Here is a 6,344-nt window from a genome sequence, read left to right as displayed (position 1 = left end):
GCACATAAGTTAAATAAGCAGGGTGACAATATACAGCCTTGATGTACTCTTTTTCCTACTTGGAACCAGTCTGTTGTTCCATGTCCAGTTCTAACTGTTGTTTCCTGATCTGCATATAGGTTTCTCAAGAGGCAGATCAGGTGGTCTGGTATTCCCATCTCTTTCAGAATTTTCCACAGTTTATTGTGATCCACACAGTCAAAGGCTTTGGCATAGTCAATAAAGCATAAATAGATGTTTTTCTGGAACTCTCTTGCTTTTTCCATGATCCAGCAGATGTTGGCAATTTGATCTCTGGTTCCTCTGCCTTTTCTAAAACCAGCTTGAACATCTGGAAGTTCACGGTTCATGTATTACTAAAGCCTGGCTTGGAGAATTTTGAGCATTACTTTACTAGCGTGTGAGATGAGTGCAATTGTGCGGTAGTTTGAGCATTCTTTGGCATTGTATTTGTTTGGGATTGGAATGAAAACTGACCTTTTCCAGTCCTGTGGCCACTGCTGAGTTTTCCAAATTTGCTGGCATATTGAGTGCAGCACTTTCACAGCATCATCTTTCAGGATTTGAAATAGCTCAACTGGAATTCCATCACCTCCACTAGCTTTGTTTGTAGTGATGCTTCCTAAGGCCCACTTGACTTCACATTCCAGGATGTCTGGCTCTAGCTCAGTGATCACATCATCATGATTATCTGGGTCATGAAGATCTTTTTTGTATAGTTCTTCTGTGTATTCTTGCCACCTCTTCTTAATATCTTCTGCTTCTGTTAGGTCCATACCATTTCTGTCCGTTATCGAGCCCATCTTTGCATGAAATGTTCTCTTGGTATCTCTGATTTTCTTGAAGTGATCTCTAGTCTTTCCCATTCTATTGTTTTCCTCTATTTGCATTGATCGCTGAGGAAGGCTTTCTTATCTCTTCTTGCTGTTCTTTGAAACTCTGCATTCAGATGCTTATATCCTTCCTTTTCTCCTTTGCTTTTTGCTTCACTTCTTTTCACAGCTATTTGTAGGGCCTCCCCAGACAGCCATTTTGCTTTTTTGCATTTCTTTTCCATGGGGATGGTCGTCATCCCTGTCTCCTGTACAATGTCACAAACCTCCATCCATAGTTCATCAGGCACTCTATCTATCAGATCTATTCCCTTAAATCTATTTCTCACTTCCACTGTATAATCATAATCTGAAAGAATGTGGTCCACTGGAGAAGGGAATGGCAAACCACTTCAGTATTCTTGCTTTGAGAACCCCATGAACAGTACAAAAAGGCAAAATGATAGGATACTGAAAGAGGAACTCCCCAGGTCAGTAGGTGCACAATATGCTACTGGAGACCAGTGGTGAAATAACTCCAGAAAGAATGAAGGGATGGAGCCAAAGCAAAAACAATACCCAGTTGTCCATGTGACTGCTGATAGAAGCAAGGTCCAATGCTGTAAAGAGCAATATTGCATAGGAACCTGGAGTGTCAGGTCCATGAATCAAGGCAAACTGGAAGTGGTCAAACAAGAGATGGCAAGAGTTAACGTCGACATTCTAGGAATCAGCAAACTAAAATGGACTGGAATGGGTGAATTTAACTCAGATGACCATTATATCTACTACTGCAGGCAGGAATCCCTTAGAAGAAATGGAGTAGCCATCATGGTCAACAAAATAGTCTGAAATGTGGTAATTGGATGCCATCTCAAAAGTGACAGAATGATCTCTGTTCGTTTCCAAGGCAAACCATTCAATATCACAGTAACCCAAGTCTATGCCCCGACCAGTAACGCTGAAGAAGCTGAAGTTGAAGGGTTCTATGAAGACCTACAAGACCTTTTAGAATTAACGCCCAAAAATGATGTCCTTTTCATTATAGGGGACTGGAATGCAAAAGTAGGAAGTCAGGAAACACAGGGAATAACAGGAAAATTTGGCCTTAGAATATGGAATGAAGCAGGGCAAAGACTAATAGAGTTTTGCTAAGAAAATGCACTGGTCATAGCAAACACCCTCTTCCAACAACACAAGAGAAGACTCTACACATGGACATCACCAGATGGTCAACACTGAAATCAGATTGATTATATTCTTCACAGCCAAAGATGGAGAAGCTCTATACAGTCAACCAAAACAAGACCAGGAGCTGACTGTGGATCAGGTCATGAACTCCTTATTGCCAAATTCAGACTTCAATTGCAGAATGTAGGGAAAAACCACTAGACCATTCAGGTATGACCTAAATCAGACAAGCATAACCACAATCAATTTTAGAAAATTTCCAGGACACCAATGAGAACTAAAGTGGATGAACATTTACAGACACTGTATCCACCACCACCTCGCCCCAGCCCACCCCAGCCTTGTGTGTGTTTGTGTTCTGTCCCTTAGTCATGTCTGACTCTTTGCTACCCCATGGGCAGAAGCCTGCCAGTCCCTTCTGTCCATAGGATTTCCCAGGCAACAATACTGGAGTGAGTAGCCATTTCCTTCTCCAGGGGATCTTCCCAAGCCAGGGATCGAACCTGCATCTCCTGCATTGGTAGGCGGATTCTATGTGCCACCTGGGAAGACCCCAGCCTTAGGTAGCCATTAATCTTTCCTTTTCTGTAGATTTCTGTATTCTGGATATTTCATATAAGTGGAAACATAATATGTGATTTTGGTGGCTGGCTTCCTTCACCTAACATGAAGTTTTCGAGGTTCACCCACAGTCTTTTTTCATTTTGTTTTTGGTGTCATGCATTTGGTGTCACATCTAAGAATCCATTTCTGAAATTCTATGTCATCAAAATGTACCTCTGCATTTTCTTCTGAGAGTTTTAATGGCTCAAGTCTGGGAATTGATTGACTCTATGTTTTTGTGATTCAGAATAGATTTTTGTACATTTGACTGGTGATATCTTTGCTTATACATATCAAATAATAACTTACTGGTCTTCCTAACTCTTTTACTTCTAAAAAGATCACGAGAAACTAGATAAAACCATAGAGGTGCCCTAGTCAAACTGTTCTGATTGGTGCTTTGACTCTGGTCTCCATTACTGTAACCAGTCCCACCTTGCCCTTGGTGGTTGTGTGCTGCCACTTGGCTCCTGCCATCTGGTGATCTAAATACTCCCACTGCATTTAGGTTTCCCAGTTCAGTGACTGCAGTTCCTACTGTGAGTTCTGGCCACAGAGAAGAGCAATCACAGAGTTCTTCAAGGGTGCTGGGGTCCCCTTCACAATCTTGGTGAAAGTTATGTCTTTGGGATTCTCCCAGTATGGATGAGTAGGTGTTAAATGACAAATCCACACCAATAGTCAAATCAGGTCTGACATTTCCACTCACTGTGGGCCAATTTTTGGTCCATATTTCAACCAACCAGACAAACTAATAAGAGCACTTTTTAACTCCTTGAGTTGCAGTATTAAATGTAGAATCTATGCCTAGTGAATCATTTTGGCCTGATCTAGCTTTATGTGCAGAGGCTGATCCTACTGGGGGTCATGGTGCTGCTTCCCACTGAGGTGGGGAGTATTCTTCTACTGGCAAGGATAACTCACCAGACTTGATGGGCTCAGTGTCCCCAGTTTCATCAGGGTCTCCCCACACAACTCTATCACAATGTACAGAATCCCATTCTTTCCAAGTCAGCTCCCTCATTTTAACAGGAAACACTCTAGTGGCAGAATTCAACTTCAAGTCTAATTCAACCAGTTGAAGGCTGTTTGCATGTGATCATTAGCAATCAACCCTGTATCTACAGGAGATATGTGTTTCCTTATGGGTACACATGGAATATTTTAGGTCTTTTACTGTAAACTGAGCTAATCATTTCTTTTCACCACTCTTTGCAACTACAGTCGGGGCAACCAGAAAGCTCATCATATCTAACAGTGTTCCAAAAATGTTCAAAAGTATCATATACACACTCACAGAACACCTTGCACCCAGCACTTCTTTTAAGTGGTTCATCAGGCATATCCAAAGCAGATATTTTCCATATATCTGTTGCCATAGACTATCGATGCTGTCTTTACTACAGAGTCATTAGCAGCTTTAAACCTAATCAGATTACAGAGCTAATTCTAGAAACCCCAGAACCATTTGAGATATCTCACTTTTTCAATTGAAGTAGAGTGGCTATACAGAACTATATGTTACAGATGTACACTATAGTGATTTACACTTTTAAAGGTTATACTCCATGTATAGCTATTACAAAATACTGACTATATTCCCCATGTTTTGCAATATATCCTTGTAGTTTGTTTTATACCTAATAGTTTGTACCTCTTACTCCCCTAGTCCTATCTTGCCCATTCCTCCTTCCCTCTCCCAACTGGTAATCACTAGTTTGTTCTCTGTGTCTGTGAGTCAGCTTCTTCTATTTTAATATTCAGTTGTTGTTTAGTTGCTCAGTCATGTCTGACTCTTTGTGAACCCATGGACTGCAGCACAATAGGCTTCCCAGTCTTTCACCATCTCGCAGAACTTGCTCAAACTCATATCCAATGAGTTGGTGATGCCATCCAACCATCTCACCCTCTGTCCTCCCCTTCTTCTCCTGCCTTCAATCTTTCCCAACATCACGATCTTTTCTAATGATTCAGCTCTTCACATCAGGTGGCCAAAGTATTGGACTTTCAGCTTCAGCATCAGTCCTTCCAATGAAAATTCAGGACTGATTTCCTTTAGGATGGAATGGACTGGTTGGATCTCCTTGCAGTCCAAGGGACTCTCAAGAGTCTTCTCCAACACCACAGTTCAAAAGCATCAATTCTTTGGCGCTCAGCCTTCTTCACAGTCCAACTCTCACATCCATACATGACCACAGGAAAAACCATAGCCTTGACTAGATGGACCTTTGTTGGCAAAGTAATCTCTGCTTTTTAATATGCTGTCTAGGTGTGTCATAGTTTTTCTTCCAAGGAACAAGCGTCTTTTAGTTTCATGGCTGCAGTAACCATCTGCAGTGGTTTTGGAGACCAGGAAAATGCAGTCTGTCACTGTTTTCATTGTTTCCCCCATCTACTTGCCATGAAGTGATGGAACCCGATGCCATGATCTTCGTTGTTGGTTTTTTTTTTTTGTTTGTTTGTTTGGTTGGTTTTTTTTTTAATCTTGAGTTTTAAACCAGCTTTTTCACTCTCCTCTTTCACCTTCATCAAGAGACTCTTTAGTTCCTCTTCACTTTTTGGCATAAGGGTAGTGTCATCCACGTGTCTGAGGTTATTAGTTTGTTTTATTTTTTAAATTCAATGTCTAAGTGAGATCATACTTTGTCTTTCTCTATCAGACTTGTTTCACTTAGCATATTGCCCTCCAAATCCATCCATGTTGCTGCAAATGGCAAAATGCCATTAATTATTATGGATGTGTAGTATTCTATTATGTGTATGTGTGTGTGTGTGTGTGTGTGTGTGTGTGTGTGTTTGTGCCATGCCTTATTTATCCATTCATCCACTGATGGGCACTTAGATTGCTTCCATACCTTGACAATTGTAAATAATATTACCATGAACATTGGAGTGCATATATCTTTTCAAATTAGACTTTTTGTTATTTTTTGGATATATACCCAGGAATGGAATTGCTGGGTCACATAGTGCAATTTTAGTTTTCTGAGAAACGTCCCCACTATTTTCCACAGTGACTGCACCAGTTTACATTCCCACCAACAGTGCACAAAGATTCCCTTTTTGCCATATCATTGCTAGCATTTGTTATTTGTGTTCTTTTTGATGATAGCCAAGACAATGGAACCCCACTCCAGTACTCTTGCCTGGAAAATCCCATGGACGGAGGAGACTGGTGGGCTGCAGTCCATGGGGTCGCTAAGAGTCAGACACGACTGAGTGACTTCACTTTCACTTTTCCCTTTCATGCATTGGAGAAGGAAATGGCAACCCACTCCAGTGTTCTTGCCTGGAGAATCCCAGGGATGGTGAAGCCTGGTGGGCTGCCATCTATGGGGTCGCACAGAGTCAGACACAACTGAAGAGACTTAGAAGTAGCAGCAGTATTCTTACAGGTATGAGGTGACATTTCATTGTGATTTGGATTTGCATTTCCCTGATGGGTTAGTGATGTTGAGCACCTTTCCATGCTCCTGTTAGCCATCTGTATATCTACTTTGGAAAAGTTTCTATTCAGTTTTTATGCCCATTTAAAAGTTTTTTTTTTTTTCCTGACGCTGCATTTTTGAGGTGTTTATATATGTTGAATATTAACCCCAAATCACTCATTTGCAATATTTTCTCTCATTCAGTAGGTTCTTTTCATTTTTTCAAAGGTTTCTTTTTAGCTGTGCAAGAACTTTTAGGTTAAATTAGGTCCCTGGGCTATGCTAAGTAGCTTAAGTCGTGTCTGACCCT

Source organism: Bubalus kerabau, chromosome X (genome assembly GCF_029407905.1).
Source record: "Bubalus kerabau isolate K-KA32 ecotype Philippines breed swamp buffalo chromosome X, PCC_UOA_SB_1v2, whole genome shotgun sequence".
Lineage (NCBI taxonomy): Eukaryota > Metazoa > Chordata > Mammalia > Artiodactyla > Bovidae > Bubalus > Bubalus kerabau.
Note: the sequence above shows the minus strand (reverse complement) of the source record.